This window comes from Moschus berezovskii, chromosome 28 (assembly GCF_049115385.1).
Source record: "Moschus berezovskii isolate FMDL1 chromosome 28, NW_MosBer_1.0, whole genome shotgun sequence".
In the NCBI taxonomy this organism is placed as follows: domain Eukaryota; kingdom Metazoa; phylum Chordata; class Mammalia; order Artiodactyla; family Moschidae; genus Moschus; species Moschus berezovskii.
In genome coordinates this window covers 26,272,223-26,289,158 of record NC_142487.1, presented here as the reverse complement: position 1 = coordinate 26,289,158, position 16,936 = coordinate 26,272,223, and the positions used below count along the sequence as shown (strand labels likewise).

Sequence of the window (16,936 nt, the reverse complement as noted above, 5' to 3'; positions counted from 1 at the left end):
GCTCAGTTGTGTCCGACTCTTTTGCAACCGCAAGACTGTAGACCACCAGGCTCCTCTGTCTAAGGAGTTTTCCAGACAAGAATACTGGAGAGGATTGCCATATCCTCCTCCAGGGGATCTTCCTGACCCAGGGATGGAACCCACATCTCCTTCCTTGGCAGGCGGATTCTTTACCCGCCGAGCCCCCTGGGAAGCCCAAGTGACCTGAGTGACTAGCAGCCCTTTAATATACAGGGAACTGAATGAAGGTTGCAAAGGCCTGATTCGGGTCACGTCCACTGAACAAGGTCACGTCCACTGAACAAGGAACCATACATACTGCAGAAGGTCTGAGAATCCCCTGACCCTGGATGGGGATGAAGCGCTGCTCTCCATGGTGGGGGAACCCTCCCCACACAGCTCCCTGCAAGCCAGACTGACCTGCTCAGTTCCAGCTTGGCCCAAGGACCCTGGCAGAAAATCTGATCTGACCTGACATGTGGTTGGTACCAAAGCTCAGCCAAGAATGTGCTGTGCTGGGAAGGGCATCCGTCACTCAGACCGTTAGACGCAAGCATTCGAAGACCTCCTGTGCCAGGAGGGAAAAAGTGAGAGATAAACCCCTCATGGACCAATCCAAGCGCAAGTTATGGAGCAGAGAGCAGCTAAAGGACCCTCTGGGTTTGCTTGAAATGTTCAGACGTGTTGGAAACTGACTAGATCCCCTTCCCCAGCGAGCCCAGAGTGGCCGGTGCATCGCACAACACCCATTCATTCCACATGCCAAGAAACTAAAACATCCTCAAAAGCCTTTCAGAGAAGCAATTCAATGGCATCTGATAAAAAATAAACTTCCAACTCTGCTCCTTAGATGAAGTCTTTCACGTGTAGAGAGTTTTCTTCCTTCTGCAGATTTAGATAAAGAGTTTACTTAACCATTTTCTGTATTCCATACTACTTCACTTGATATGATGCCAAACATTTTTAGGCTTTATTTTTAATCACAAACTCATGTATTTCTGATGCTATGAGAGAGACACAAATATATGCCTTCCTGTTTTTTCTCTTCAACATCCCTCCTTCTATTCTTTCTCCTTCGGATAATCATAAAAAATTCAGAACAGTGACCTGGCCTGAGTTTAATACCAACGTAAGAAATTCTATGGCTGCAGGCTAATGAGACGGCTAATCCATTATATGTGTGTGTGTGTGTGTGTATCCAGACAAGAATACTAGAGTGGGTAGCCATTCCCTTCTCCAGGGGATCTTCCCGACCCAGGGATCGAACCCGAGTCACCTGAGTTGCAGGGAGATTCTTTGCCATCTGAGCCACTAGGGAAGCCCTGTATATATATATATATATATATATATATATATATATATATATATTTAAATTCTCTGCTCCTTAAATTTATTTTGCTAGGAGGTGGATGATACGAGCTGAGGGAGCTTGTCTTTCAAATTGTTGGTGAAAACCAAAATTAAATTTCATAATGAGTGTGAACTTTTCCATTTAAGAGTCAGTCCTGAGGCAACTCTTCTTTCAAGATCACATCATGTTTATCTCTTCTGTTGGGCTTATCCTGTCCTGCTGTGTGTGATAACATTTACTTTTTTATCATCACAACCTCTTTCTCTCTTCACTGCCACCTTAAGGTTATCTCCTCTTATCTGGAAATGACCTGCTGCTGCGAAGAGGATCAGGCTTTAAATAAAACCAGTGATATCCACGTTCACAAACACGTGGTGATTTCCACACTCGGTTGCCGTTCATGGAGACGTGTTCCCCGAGAGACAGTCATTATTTTAAAGTCTCTGAGTTTTCAGTATCTTCCTTCTCAAATGAAGGTACAAGTGAAATAAACAGAACACATCAACAGTACCCTTGATATCTAATAATTTAGATGATGAGTTTCCATCTTGTGAGAAGTTACACTCCATGCAAGTATAGTGATGCATGCATTGTGCTATGTTAAAACAACTTGCTTTTGAGGATTATAATGCTCTGCTGCTGCTGCTGCTGCTAGGGAGCAAATATTTGCAGTTGTGTCCCTTTCAAAGTCACCCACTTGAAGCTGCTAATTTTAGCCGTGAGTCTCGTAAAAGGTTTCCGTCTAGGCTGTCAGTTTCCAGGTACGGTGCATTAAAATACTTTTGCAAAGAGGCAAAGTGGTTACACAGCGATACTTCTGGATTTTTCTATGTTCTTTCTTGGAAATGGACAAAATTCAAGAAGAGAAATGCCCACGTTACAAAACCCACTTTGACAGCAAGAACGATTCTTGACAATTTGGAAAAAAAACACAAACCAGGGCTCATGGCAATTTTTCTCTGGATTTCTTCTGGTCTTCCTCTCTTTTCTTCTTACTCTGGCAATCACAGCAGGCAGAGAGAGAATGTGCACGTGTGTGTATGTGTGAGTGTGTGTGTGTGTTTGAGAGAAAGGGGTGTTTGGGGGCGAGGAGGTGACCACCTGGAGAGCAGGGTGGAGCCTGCCTTCCTGTGGCTTCTGCCTTTCTCAGAGAAGAGTGATGGCGATGCCAGTTCTAAATAAATAACATATGACTCTTATTTTTCGCCTGCCCTCCTCCCTGCCCCTCCCCGCCTTTGGGTTTCCTATGTGTGTTTCAAGTGCCTGATAGCCTTGGGAGAACTGCCGATGCTCCTGTGGCCTTAATCACCTTATCAGGCAGCGAGATCCTGCTTTTCTGATATGAGCACCTGAGTCTGGCACGGGCTCTGCCAAACGCGCCTGTCTCTGAGCCATCAAGGACAGCTCATCTGCGTTTCATCAGCTTGCTCGGGGCTGCGTTTCACCAGGCCCCTCTGCCAGGGCCTCCCCAGCAGCGTCAACAAGGGTCACACCTTCTGCAGAAACAGCCCTCAAGTTTCATCACTGTGATGCTAAAAAATATTCTCCAGCTTCAGCAATGACCTAGTTCATTCAAGGGCAGGGGAGAAAAAAAACATGCTCTTCTTCCAGAACGTCCCTGGGCACGGAATTTTCCCTCTTAGGAAGACAGGAGCTTTCCTGGAAGCAGACCCAACTGTGCTTTGAAAAACTTGGGAAAAGACCCCGAACCCTGTTACTCCTCCGTGTCCCCCGTCCCGGGAACAGGGACGCCCACTCAATGCCTGGCACACAGTCTGGGGACCCACTGCCGAGCTGGCCCTCCTGACACGCCTCCTGGACAGAAAGTATTGAAAAGTAAGTATCTAGGCTCTGGCTTTTAACCTAAGGAATGGTGTGCTTTACATATGCCGTTGTTTACAGTTTCTGCAAAAGGGAACTAAGCCCCCCGTTTCCTTAGGATCTAGAAGCTGATGAAATGAGTAGGGTCGTCTACAGAGCAAGCTTGGGTACTTTGTAGGGTTTTGAAGTGGCCAAATGCTCCTTTTTTTTTTTTTCTCATTTTGGTCCATTCTGACACTTTTGCAACTCTATTATTATTATTATTTTTTAATGACCATTTTGGCTTGGCAGCCATTTTAAAAGATTCTTTCACCTCATGGCTATTTCAATAATTAGAAAAAAATAAACATTAAGGATGAATGAAAAGAATGATTTGTGAAGGCTTTGCAAAGAAAAATACCGTGAAAATCCGAGGTAATGACCCAGGTGACGCAGGCTCGTCGGTACTTCTGCCTGACATATTTGAGTGTTTTAGTCAAAAGTTATTCCTTTTATGGGAATAACTTTGAGAAGGGACACAGCGGTCCCTTGTCTGATGACAGGAATGAAAGCTGCTGCACAGCTATCAGGCATTTCAAAATGGCCAGTGCAAACATTCACTGACTCTTTGAAACAGGTTTTCTTTTCTTTTTAAAAACTGGGATAAGAACATTTGAGATCTACTGTCTTAATACATGTTTAAGTGTACAAAACCGTATTGTTAAAAAAAAATAATAAAGCAAACAAAACCAAAATGGAATAAAAAGAAAACAGTATTGTTAACTGTTGGCATGACACTGTACTTGAGTTGCTAATTAGGATGTTTTTGAAAATTGAAGGCAAAAAGTCAACCCCAGAAAGATCGATGAAACAGCAGCACGGTCACATTTTGATGAACACATCGAACTCAAAGCACTGATTAAGGGTGTCAGTTACAGACATCTGGCAGTCATTTAAAAATAGATAAGAGCGGCATTTAGAGCTGGTGCTGCTGTACTTATTTCCTTTCCACAGCCTTCTCCTCAGGTAAAGCTAGCCCTCATTTTCAAATGACTAGTTAACCAGGATTGGTCAGAAATGTTTTATACCGGCAATACCAGTCGAGGGTAGATCGAACCAGCTCCTTTGCTGTCAGGCTTCTGAACTGAAACCCCAGACGTTACGAGCCGCCTTCTGAATGGACGGAGGGACAAATCCTGTATCAAAAGGCACTGAACATCGAGAAGCATGATCAGATCTTGGAAATACAGATTTAAAACAAATTTAAATGGATTTAATTTCCCAAACTCCATTGTCCTTTGAAGTATTTTTGCAAAACATGCAGTCACAATTGGGGAAGATTTTTAGGTAGGGAGGAATTCCTAATTTTCATCACTTTGCAAAGATGCCCCCTCCCAATTTAATTTACCTTCCATCACCCTACACACACTTACATGTAGCTATCAGCCGTGGGAGGAGGGTGCCGTCGAGTGTCCCAATCTGGAGGGAGGTGCAGGAAGCAGAGTGGAGCTGGGGAATAAAGTCCAGGCTCCGGAGGCAGGGTTTGGAACCAGATCCTGACTTCAGCACAGTTTCCAGCCAGTCTGAACTCCAGCGTTCTCACCTGTAAATGGCGATAACAACATCCACCTTAGCAGGTGATGGGGGGAATCACACTAGCAAATATACCTAAAGTGTCTGTCAGATCGTAATTTCTCCGCAAAGACTAGTTCCTCCCCTTGGTTATTAAAAAGCTTCTCCGTCTCTTTGCTTTTTTCATACTGTTAAAAAACAAAAACTCTGGGACGTGGTTAAGGACATGGAAGCCTGGCGTGCTGCATGCAGTCCATGGGTCGCAGAGTCGGACACGACCGACTGAACAACTCTCTGCTAACATTTCAGAATGCTTTCCTAACATAAGCCATCAAAGTCATAGCAACGACACGTTTGACCCCAGGGCAATGATTAAACAAAAAACATAGACATTTAGACATTTTAAAGAAAATTCCATACTTGAAAACATTCGAGAACAAAAGAAAAAAGATGATATTTTAGAATACATCTGCAAGAAGTAAGAAAGATTATTTTTTGCCTGGAAATGGTTGATAGGGTGTGTGCTATCTAAAAAGCAAAGTCGAGATTCATCAGCGTCATCTGATGGTGCTGTTTAATACATATTAAGCCATATTTAAATGGGAGTTTTCATGAGTCCATAGGCATGGAAGGTAATGGTAAATCTATGTATACAAGATGATGTCTGTGATCAGTATGGAAACTTAGGCACAGACCCATCTTCCCTCAAAGATTATAGCTGAGTCTTGCATTGGTTCGCTTTTCTGACTAGACATGGGTACTGCAGAGTGGTCGGATTGGGATTAAGGGTGAGGATGCTCAGAAATGAACCTGCCTTGTGGGACTCAGTGGAGATGGTAGCTGGTGGGGGTGGGGGTGATCTCAGGAGCCATGCCTGGGATTTCAAGGTCGGTGATGAAGGTTCGGAGTGAACAGGGTGCTTCTTTATTTTGGAGTGAGGGTGGGACAGGCGCAGAGGGATGAGCAGACAAGAATCTCAAGCAGGCTTCATGGGGGAGCTCCAAAGAGCTGTACCCGTGTCTTTATTATTTCCCCCTGGTCTTTTTTTAAAAAAAGTTTTTTATTATAGTTGTTTTACAGTGTTGTGTTAATTTCTGCTGAACAGCAAAGTGAATTTGCTATCCATATACACATATTTCTTCTTTTTTGGGATTTCCTTCGCCACAGAGCGTCAAACAGAGCTCCCTGTGCTACACAGCAGGTTTGCATTGGTTATCTATTTTATACATGGCCCCTGTGGTCTGGACTGAGACAGTCCACAGCTTTTGTCCAGGCATCTCAGAGTTTCTGGATAAATTCTTTGCTTGAGTTACCAATAGGTTTGTAAGGAACCCTGTTAACTTACACTTAATTCTGCCCCAAATTCAGAAACATAAAGAAGCTTGGAAGAAAGTGATCATGTCATCTTAGGAGGTAAAAATGAAAGGACAAATGTCCAACTGTGTGAGAGAAAGAGCATTAGAAGGTGTTTGGAGCTTTCACTGAGGTTTCCGCCCATGTACACACACCTGACCACCCTCCAGGAGACTTTGGACATCAGGGCAGAGAGAGGGACACAGGTTGGAGAGCATCAGTCCGGACCACCCACTACTGAGTGCACAGCACCTAGCCCCCCAGGGCCATTTCCCCCGCGGCTGCTGCCAGCACATCCGGGGCGCCCAGCTCACCTCGACTGTCGCTTGGTCTTCAATCCTGCTCTTAGAAAACCACGGTCGCTCACTCCTCAGTCCATAGTTTAAGACCGTCCTCTAGTCCCGTGGTTCTCAAACTTCTCAAACTCTTAGTGCAGCAGCATCTAGAGAGCTTGTACAGACACATTTTCCTGGGTACCACCCCCAGAGTTTCTGATTCTGAAGGTCCCAAGTATTTGCATTTCTGATAAGTTCCCAGGTGAGGCTGTCAGTGTGGTTCAGGGACTCTCACTTTGAGAACCACTTTAGCCATTCCTTTGGCCTGTAATTTCTGCCCTGGTTCTTTTAAAACACTAACCTTGCCTACTTCTCGGATGCAGAAGGCTAAGCCACAATAAGCAACAGCTGTGGAGAACATGAAAGATAAACCCATCAGGCGTCCTGTAGGCAAACAGCCTGCAGCGGAGTGTGTCAGCTGGCGAAAGTGAGTGTGGGGAGGACACACCGAAGTGAGCAGTCCATTATTTGGGAGGGGGCTGCTTTTTCCTGCGTAGGTTAGGGGTCCATTACTTAGGAGTGGGCTGTTTTTTCCAGCTGAGGCTAGCGGGGTATTTCAAGGACAAGCCAGCACTTAAGGTGGAGTTTGAAACTGCTGGGATTTGAATACACAGAGATGGAAGGTGGTCTCATTCTATAAAGGAAACGATAATAACAACAACAAACCCCCAAACAAAACATGAAGGGCAGAAAGAAACAGGATGGCAATGGAATCAGAAATTCACTAGGTTGGCTTGGTTAGTTGTCCCTAGAACTTTCTTAGACAAGCATTCTTTGATTAAGCCATCTAATCTTAAATCCTTAATTTCTGTCTGTAATCTGGCATGTCCACATAGGTCTCGAGAATGGAGGGCTAATGGTAGGGATTTCAAACCCCATGGGCCAGGGAGTGGGAAGTACAGATGCATCCGCATGCTTTCTGGAACATCAAAAGTCAAAAATAACAATCAAAACATCGAAATTAAAAATCAGCTCTTCTTGCTCCCCCAACTATAAAGTCCAAGAAGTGTGGTTGGGACCCCAGCTCTGGTCTCCGCACTTCTGGAGACTCTGCTGTTTTGTGTGCTTTGGTTTCAACCTCAGGCTGGCTTTCTCAGCCTCCTCTGGTATCAGCCTCCCTTGGGGTCTGCATGCTTTATTTTTCCTGGTTAGACGACAGGGCAAAAGACTCCAGCTTTCCACTGACTGGATAAACGTGGAACTTCCTGCAGAAACCCATGTGCGGATTGGCTTCAGTTCAGTTCAGTTCAGTTCAGTTCAGTCGCTCAGTCGTGTCCGACTCTCCGCGACCCCATGAATCACAGCACGCCAGGCCTCCCTGTCCATCACCAACTCCCGGAGTACACTCAAACTCATGTCCACAGAGTCGGTGATGCCATCCAGCCATCTCATTCTCCGTCGTCCCCTTCTCCTCCCGCCCCCAACCTTTCCCAGCATCAGAGTCTTTTCCAGTGAGTCAACTCGTCGCATGAGGTGGCCAAAGTATTGCAGTTTCAGCTTTAGCATCAGTCCCTCCAATGAACACCCAGGATTGATCTCCTTTAGAATGGACTGGTTGGATCTCCTTGCAGTATAAGGGACTCTCAAGAGTCTTCTCCAACACCACAGTTCAAAAGCATCAATTCTTCGGCGATCAGCTTTCTTCACAGTCCAACTCTCACATCCATACATGACCACGGGAAAAACCATTGCCTTGACTAGACGGACCTTGGTTAGCAAAGTAATGTCTCTGCTTTTTAATATACTATCAAGGTTGGTCATAACTTTCCTTCCAAGGAGCAAGCGTCTTTTAATTTCATGGCTGCAATCAGCATCTGCAGTGATTTTGGAGCCCAAAAAAACAAAGTCTGACACTGTTTCCATTGTTTTTCCATCTATTTCCCATGAAGTGATGGGACCAGATGCCATGATCTTTGTTTTCTGAATGTTGAGCTTCAAGCCAACCTTTTCACTCTCCTCTTTCACTTTCATCAAGAGGCCTTTGAGTTCCTCTTCACTTTCTGCCATAAGGGTGGTGTCATCTGCATATCTGAGGTTATTGATATTTCTCCCGGCAATCTTGATTCCAGCTTGTGCTTCTTCCAGCCCAGCGTTCCTCATGATGTACTCTGCATATAAGTTAAATAAGCAAGGTGACAATATACAACCTTGACGTACACCTTTTCCTATTTGGAACCAGTCTGTTGTTCCATGTACAGTTCTGACTGTTGCTTCCTGACCTGCATACAGGTTTCTCAAGAGGCAGGTCAGGTGGTCTGAGATTCCCATCTCTTTCAGAATGTTCCACAGTTTATTGTGATCCACACAGTCAAAGGCTTTGGCATAGTCAATGAAGCAGAAATAGATGTTTTTCTGAAACTCTCTTGCTTTCTCCATGATCCAGCGGATGTTGGCAATTTGATCTCTGGTGCCTCTGCCTTTTCTAAAACCTGCTTGAAGCAAACCAGGCACCCAGCAAGAGTACTTAATCAGTTTAGACCCATCAGCGCCTACAGAGCAGGGAGGGGGCAGTCTAGCTCACCCCTCAGCAGGTTTGAGTGATGGGAGAGGCAATGAAGTTAGGGAGACAAGCAAGTGGCCACTCTGGGAGATTTTGGACATTTTGGAGAAAGGCCTCTAAAGTCATACCATCTCCTCCCTTAGGCTTAAGTTTGGCTGCTGCTGCTGCTAAGTCACTTCAGTCATGTCCGACTCTGTGTGACCCCACAGACAGCAGCCTACCAGGCTCCCCCGTCCCTGGGATTCTCCACGCAGGAGCACTGGAGTGGGTTGCCATTTCCTTCTCCAATGTGTGAAAGTGAAAATTGAAAGTGAAGTCGCTCAGTCATGTCTGACTCGTAGCGACCCCATGGACTGCAGCCTACCAGGCTCTTCCGCCCATGGGATTTTCTAGGCAAGAGTACTGGAGTGGCTTGCCATTGCCTTCTCCGTTAAGTTTGGCAGTGGGCAGTATTCACTCTTCAAAGGTTTAGGATGTGCTCAGTCACTTAAGTCACGTCTGACTGTTTGTGACCCCATGGACTAGAGTCTGCCAGGCTTCTCTGTCCATGAGATTTCCCAGGCAGGAACACTGGAGTGGGTTATCATTTCCTTCTCCAGGGAAACTTACTGACCTGCATCTCCTGCTTGGCAGGTGGATTCTTTCCCACGGAGACACCTGGAAAGCCCTTCTACAGAATGGTTCTATTCTGGAATGGAATGAACCACTAGGTATGAAGCTCCTTCTCTCTAAGGCACACTTTACTGGGAAAAAAAAATTGGATAAAGAATGGTTTGAACAATTCTTCCGAAAACAAACCAAGTGGAGGCAAAAATAGCAAGTTTTCTCCTAAGCCCCTCTAACTGGCTATGTTGAGGAGGGTGGTAGGAGGTGGGTGAGATAATATCGACAGTCTCCATAGCACTGTGTCCCCCATCTCCACACATAATGGATTTCTCCGCTCTGGCTCACTGAGGGGTGCTTCGTTCAGCATAATTAATGCAGGCTCAGCTCATCACCCAGAGGCAGTGTTATTCCTGCCCATTACAGGGCAGGGAGTGGAACATATCCCAGGCCCTCCCCAACACTGGCTGATGCCTCGGATTCCACGGGAAGTCACCTCTAGGTCCATCTATAAGAAACAGTCTCCAAAGAGGGATGACTCTGGGGGTTGCTCTGGGGTTTTTGTTGCGGGGATGGTGAGCTCGGGAACTCAGGGAGCCTGGGAGAAGGTGGAGGCCCAACCGGAGAGGGGCTTTCTTCACCATGCGTGTTCTCAGCAGTGACCTTGATGACACATGCCTAGATCGGACACAGCAGTTCACCTCATTCGACTTCAAACCACAGTGATTTTAGCCAGTTAATTCACTGAAGTCTGTCACCTTACAACGCTGGCATGTGTGTTACATGCTAAGTTGCCTCATTCGCGTCTGACTCTTTGCGACCCCGTGGACTGTAGCCCACCAGGCTCCTCTGTCCATGGGATTCTCCAGTCAGGAACACTGGAGTGGGTTGCCATTTCCTTCTCCAGGGGATCTTCCCAACCAGGGACCGATGCGCGTCTCTTACGTCTCCTGCATTGGCAGGCGGGTTCCTTGCCTCTAGCGCCACCTGGGAAGCCCACCCTGTGTGTGGCATCGAGATCTTTGCCTTTTCCTTTTACCCTGAAGGAGGAGGACAGAGATAAGAAAGACAGAGGGATGTATCCTTTCAACGTAATATGATGGAAACTAGAATCTAGAAACCTGGACTCCGCCCCCTAACAAGCTGTGTGACCTTGAAAAAGTCATTTGACCTGCCTGTGTTTCAGGGATGCTTTTCAATTATAAAATCAAAGGAGTTATCCAACTTTGTTTCAGGTCTCACTAACTTTAAGCTGTTTGTTTTTTTTTTTTTAAAACCCTGTCTTAAAGGATTTTGAACTGCTGCAGATTTTTAAGGAGAGAGGAGTGGGAAGACAAAGTCCATTTAAAAAGCAAGTTTGGAACAAACCCAGAGAGAGCAAACAGCAGCTACAGCCCAGTGTGTTCATGTATCTATGTGCCAGGCACTCTGCTGGACACCTGGAGTTGCTCACTATTAATATTTAACAGCTAAATTATATTTGTTTATTGCGTTGTGTTAGTCGCTCAGTCGTGTCAGACTTTTTGTGACCCTATGGACTGTGGCCTACCAGACTCCTCTGTCCATGGGACTCTCCAGGCAAAAATATTGGAGTGGGTTGCCATTCCCTTCTCCAGGGATCTTCCCGACCCAGGGATTGAACCTGGGTCTCTCACATTGCAGGCAGATTCTTTACCATCTGAGACTCCAGGGAAGCCATTATATTTGTTTATTAGGTAACATATATACATTTAAAATGGGCTTTCCTGAGGGCTCAGTGGTAAACAATCTGCCTGTAATGCAGGAGACACGTGTTTAATCCCTGGGTTGAGAAGATCCCCTGGAGGAGGAAATGGCAGTCCACTCCAGTATTCTGGCCTGGGAAATCCCATGGACAGAGAATCCTGTTCGGCTACAGTCCAAAGCGTTGCAAAGAGTCAGACATGACATAGCAACTGAGCATGTGTACGTAAATTTAAACCATCCCTGGTGGCTCAGAGGTTAAAGCGTCTGCCTCCAATCCGGGAGACCTGGGTTCGATCCCTGGGTCGGGAAGATCCCCTGGAGAAGGAAATGGTAACCCACTCCGGTATTCTTGCCTGGAGAATCCCATGGATGGAGAAGCCTGGTAGGCTACAGTCCACGGGGTCGCATAGAGTCGGACACGACTGAGCGACGGAACGGAACGGAAAGGCAATGCAGAGACCAGCAGTTCTCAACTTGCTCCCTTTCTTTCTCCAGATACTAAGACCTCTTCGCCAGGGGCAACCAGATTACGAGTTCCGTGTAATTTCTAAAGTCATTTCATGTATAAATAAGCATGTTATAATACTTATTCTTCCTTTTTTCACTTTGCAAGCGATAGAATACTCCACACTCTCTTTTATACTTTATCTTATTCAACAATGTATCTTGGAGATTATTGCATATTAGTACATACAGAACTGCTTCATTCTTTTAAAAAAAGAAGATTTACATATTTATTTATTTTTATTTTTTGGCTGTGCTGGGTCTTTGTTGCTGCATTCGGGCTTTCTCTAGTTGTGGTTCGGGGGCCTCTCTTTGTAGTGGCTGCTCTTGTTGTGGAGCGTGGGTTCTAAGGTGCTCGGGCTTCAGTAGTTGTAGGACACGGGCTCAGGTGCTGTGTTCCCAAGCTTAGTTGCTCCATGGCTTGTGGGATCTTCCTGGACCAGGGATTGAACCAGTGTCTCTTGCAATGCAAAGAGGATTGTTTACCCCTGACCACCATAGAAGTCTTATTCTTTTTTTAATGCTAATTGCCGCTAGAAATTTAAAATTCCATTGTGTAGATATACTGTAACTAGGTACTATTGATGGACATTTAGGGTACTTTCAGTCTTTTGCTGAAAAGCAATGCCACAATGAATCACAAGCAATGCCACAATGAATATTATTAGGTGCTTGTTTGTCTTCTTATCTCTATTTTAAAAATTAACTATATTGAGGGATGTTTTACACATTGTACAATTCACTCTAAGTGTTCGATTCAGTGATGTTGTTAAATTCATCAAGTTGTAGAACCATTGTTATAGGTGAGTTTTAAACCATTTTTCTCACCTGCCAAAGATTCCTTATGTAGAGCAGTTGGAGATTCCTTAAGACACTAAAGACAGAGCTACCATATGATCCTGCAATCCCACTCCTGGGCGTATATCCGGAGAAAAACATGGTCTGAAAGGATACATGCAGCCCAGTGTTCATTGCAGCACTGTTTACAACACCCAAGACGTGGAAGCAACCCAAATGTCCACCAACAGAGGAGCGGATGAAGAAGATGTAGTGTGTGTATTTAATTGAATCTTTTTAAAGACTTCTTGATGTGGATCATTTTTTAAAGTCTTTATTGAGTGTGTTACAGTATTGCTTCTGTTTTTATGTTTTGTTTTTTTTGGCCTCAAAGCGTGTGGGATTTTACTTCCCCAACCGGGGATTAAACTCGTACCCCTTGCACTGGAAGGCATTGGAAATCTTAAACACTGGGCCTCCAGGAAAGTCCCACGTGCAATAATATTTAAGCCATTAAAAAGAACGAAATAGTGCCATTTGCAGCAACATGGATGGACCTAGAGATTTTCATACTGAGTGAAGGAAATTAGAGAAGGACAAATATCACATGATATTGCTTATGTGTGGAATGTTAAAAAAAAAAGAGCTTATTTATTATTAACTTATTATTAACAAGTGAACTTATTTACAAAATAGAAACAGACTCACAGACTTAGGGAATGAACTTACGGTTACCAAGGGGGAGTGTTGGGGGTAAAGGCAGTTAGGCAGTTGGAGATGGACAGGTACACACTGCTATATTTAAAACGGATAACCAACAAGGACCTACTCTATAGCATGGAGAACTCTGCTCAATATTCTGCAATAACCTAAATGGGAAGAGAATTTGATAAAGAATAGGTGTATGTATAACTGAATCACTTTACTGCATACCTAAAACTATCACAACACTGTTAATCAACTATCCTTCAGTGTAAAATAAACAAAGAAGATTCCTCATGCACATTTACTGTTAAATAAACACATTTAGTGTTCTCCCCACTCCCCACCTCCAGCAACTACTAATCTACTTTTGGTCTCAATAGCTTTCTTTGGATATTTCGTATAAATGGAATTATATACTACGTGATGTCTTGTTTCTCGCTTCTTTCACTGAGCGTAATGAGAATTCTTTTGAGGTTCATCTCTGTTGTGCCATGTGTCCTAGTAGTTCCTTTTTATTATCCAGAGTATTTCATTGCACGGCTACACCACAATTTGTCTATCAATTCACTAGTTGTATATTTAGGTTGTTTCCCATGGGCATTTAGGTTATTTCCAATTTTTTATTATTATGAGTAATCTTGCTAAGAATGTTTGTGTGCACGTCTTTGTGTGGAGGTATGTTTTCACTTCTCTTGGGTAGATAGACGCCTAGGAATGGAATTTCTGGGCCTTCTGGTAAATCTGTGTTTTAAGTTTTTAAGAAACTTCCAAGTTGTTTTCCAAAGCATCTGTACCGTTTTATATTCCCACTAGCCCTGTTTGAGGGTTGTTTTTTTCCATAGCTTCCACCCACATTTGACTTTCTGCTTTGTAATAGCCATCCTAGTGGGTGTGAAATGCTATCTCATTGTGGTTTTAATTTGTATTTCCCTAATGACTGGTGATGTCGAGCATCTTTTCATGGGTTTATTTTTTATAATTTATTGCCTCTACTTCTCACATACAACCTGGAAAATCTTACCCAAGAAAGAGCACAACACTTGCGCTCCAACAAATCTGGACTCATAGCCCAGTCCTGCCACTTGAAGTCAGTGAGGAGTGAGGTTTGTTACATTGACTCTTTTGGACTTCCCAGGTGGTGACTCAGTGGTAAAGAATCCATTTGCCAAGGAGGAGACGCGGGTTCAATCCCTGGGTGGAGAAGATTCCTTAAAGAAGGAAATGGCAACCCACTCCAGTATTCTTGCCTGGGAAATCCCATGGACGGAGGACCCTGGCGGGCTACAGTCCATGGGGCTGGAAAAGAGTCTGATACAACTTAGCAACTAAACAACAGCAAAGCTTCCAAGTCATTATCTGTGAAAGGAGAAAGAACCCATCTGGTAGTTTCACTGTGAGGATTAAAGGAGACAGAGTGTATGAAGTGCCCAGCCTGGGGGCTAACACCTGGAAGGTACCCCAAACATGTTGTAATTTTCACTCCCTGCCTGGTCGGCCTCCCCCTCTCCCCACCCCAAATTTCTAGAGCCCATCTTTGTGGGCTGCTTCAAGGTAGTTCTTCCTTTCGTCTGGCTGCACCGGGTCACAGCTGAAGCACTTGGGACCTTCGGTCTTCATCGCAGCACACAAGCTGTCTCCGCTGTGGCATGTGAACTCTTCCTAGTTGTGGCATCTGGGATCTAGTTCCCTGACGAGGGATTGACCCCGGGCCCCCTGCAACTGGGAGCACAGAGCCTCAGCCACTGGGCCACCAGGGAAGTCGCCAGAACCCATCTTTGGGAAGGACGCTTTTCCCTAACGTGGGACTGGGTATTGGGTAATGGTGGGCATGACATCCAAATCAGGAGCTACTAACGATGGCAGGTTCAGGAACCCAGCTGCTGTTGGATTAGGCTGGGTCATCAGGACTGACACCTCCCGTCCCAGTGAGAAAGCTCTGACAGCTGGTTTTGCTGCCCACCCCAGAAGAACCGGGTGCCCATTCTCTGTGTGTAGGCTCAGAGCTCTTCCCCAGCCCTTCAGCTTTCCTGCTGACAGCAGCCACGCCACCGGCTGCCTGTGTGGGGACAGACTAGCCAAAATAAAGTTAGGCATCAGTCAAGGGCTTTAAACATTCAAAGAATCCTCCTGTCACCTCCTGTCTGTTTTCCAGCAGTGTGAGAGGATAATGTTTATAATTTTGCTGATGTTGAACCCAAAGCTCTTGGCAGCGCTTCATACTTAGTTTTTGGTATACAATTCAGAAGAGCTTGTACCTACTCAGTTTTCCTAATAGCTAAACGAGATAGCTACTGCTATTCTCATCATTTTACAGAGGAAAGAACTGAGAGAAGAGAAGTTAAGCTCGTATGTGGCAGAGCTAAAATTTGAACCCAGAAACCCGGGCCCTTCATCACCACATCCTCCTCCTGTTCTGTTAAGGGTGCTGCCTATCCTGGCCTAGCTATCAAAATGGAATATGTAAATATTCTTATCCAGCAACTCCATTTCTTGTATTTAGTCTAGAGAACCACTTACATGCCCGAGGAGGCATGTTCCTATTGTTGTTTAGATGCTCAGCTGTGTCTGACTTTTGCGACCCCATGGACTGTAGCCCGCCAGGCTCATCTGTCCATGGGATCTCCCAGACAAGAATACTGGAGTGGGGTAACATTTCCTCCTCCAGGGAATCTTCCTGACCCAGGGATCAAATGTGAGTCTCCTTCCTTGCAGGCAGATTCTTTACTGGTGAACCACTGGGGGAGCCCAAGGAAGTATGTACCAGGATGTTTTTTGAGACACATTTGCGAGTCTGAAAAACTCCAGCCAAGCTATACATCATCAACACAAGAACAGACAGACTAAGCGTGGTATTGCTATTTTATGTGATACTGATATCATCAAGCATTAAAAAAAAAAAACTGAAAAAATGAATTGACCTTGTAAGACTGCTGAAAGTTGACAAATAAGGTAAGCTAACTGCATGGCAAATGTGTACAATTTAATGACGTACATGCAATAAGATTATATATGGATGTGTGTGTGTGTAGTGTCTATATGACTATACATGTAAATGGATAGAAAAATGCCTGAAAGGAAAGCAAGTCCCTCCTCTTGGGAAAGTTCTGAGATGGAGAATAGAGTTTGTGGGAGACCATTTTTTTTTTTTCATATTTTACAGAATATAAGTGTCTGCATTTAGACTCTGTGGAGTTAGTGATGGACAGGGAGGCCTGGCGTGCTGTGATTCATGGGGTCGTGGAGAGTCGGACACGACTGAGTGACTGAACTGAACTGAACTGAAATTAAAGGTAAGCAAAAATTTTAAAAAAGAAAGCAACTTGCTCTGGACAACACAGCTAAAATAACAGAAACATGCAAATCTTGTGTTCATTCCAGTTGCCATCTGATTGCTCCAAGGTTGTCTGTGAACCACACCCTGGCCCGCTCTGCTAATTTCAGTAATTCATTAGTTGCCTGTCTCTAGCAGAGAATGATAAATCTGTCTTCAAGGGTTCTCACCTTCAGAGAAGCGAGGAAACATGACCCACGGCCTGACTTAACTGTCCTTTCCTTAACAGTCAGTGCCCCATGGCTGGGACACATGGTGACTGAACCAATTATGTGAGTCAAATAGCGTGTTTGTCAAGTGTTGTAAGCTGTGGGACTTTGCTGGCAGGAAGCCGTCACCTGGTTTAGGAATCATGGGTGGCACATAAGGTCTTTGACATC

General features: G+C 44.9%; 1 protein-coding gene and 1 long non-coding RNA gene across 7 annotated transcripts in view; one reads left to right on the top strand and one right to left on the bottom strand.

Moving 5' to 3' along the window:
* The window catches only part of LOC129549883 (uncharacterized), a 73,839-nt gene that overhangs the window by 14,521 nt on the left and 42,382 nt on the right, over positions 1–16,936 (bottom strand). Inside the window, exon 4 of the long non-coding RNA XR_008684720.2 lies at positions 4,585–4,754. This is a non-coding gene — a long non-coding RNA (uncharacterized LOC129549883). The remainder of the gene's footprint in view (positions 1–4,584; positions 4,755–16,936) is intronic.
* Positions 2,639–16,936, top strand: part of ALPK2 (alpha kinase 2) — a 148,462-nt gene continuing 134,164 nt past the window's right edge. For 3 of the 6 annotated variants that reach the window (XR_008684719.2, XM_055417443.2, XM_055417445.2), the window contains exons 1-3: positions 2,639–3,187; positions 15,938–16,174; positions 16,386–16,515. The gene's annotated coding sequence lies outside the window, so the exon portion shown is untranslated. Of the gene's footprint in view, positions 3,188–9,544; positions 9,622–15,937; positions 16,175–16,385; positions 16,516–16,936 lie in introns of all 6 variants that reach the window. The other 3 variants (XM_088833363.1, XM_088833364.1, XM_055417444.2) reach the window with 3 other exon arrangements.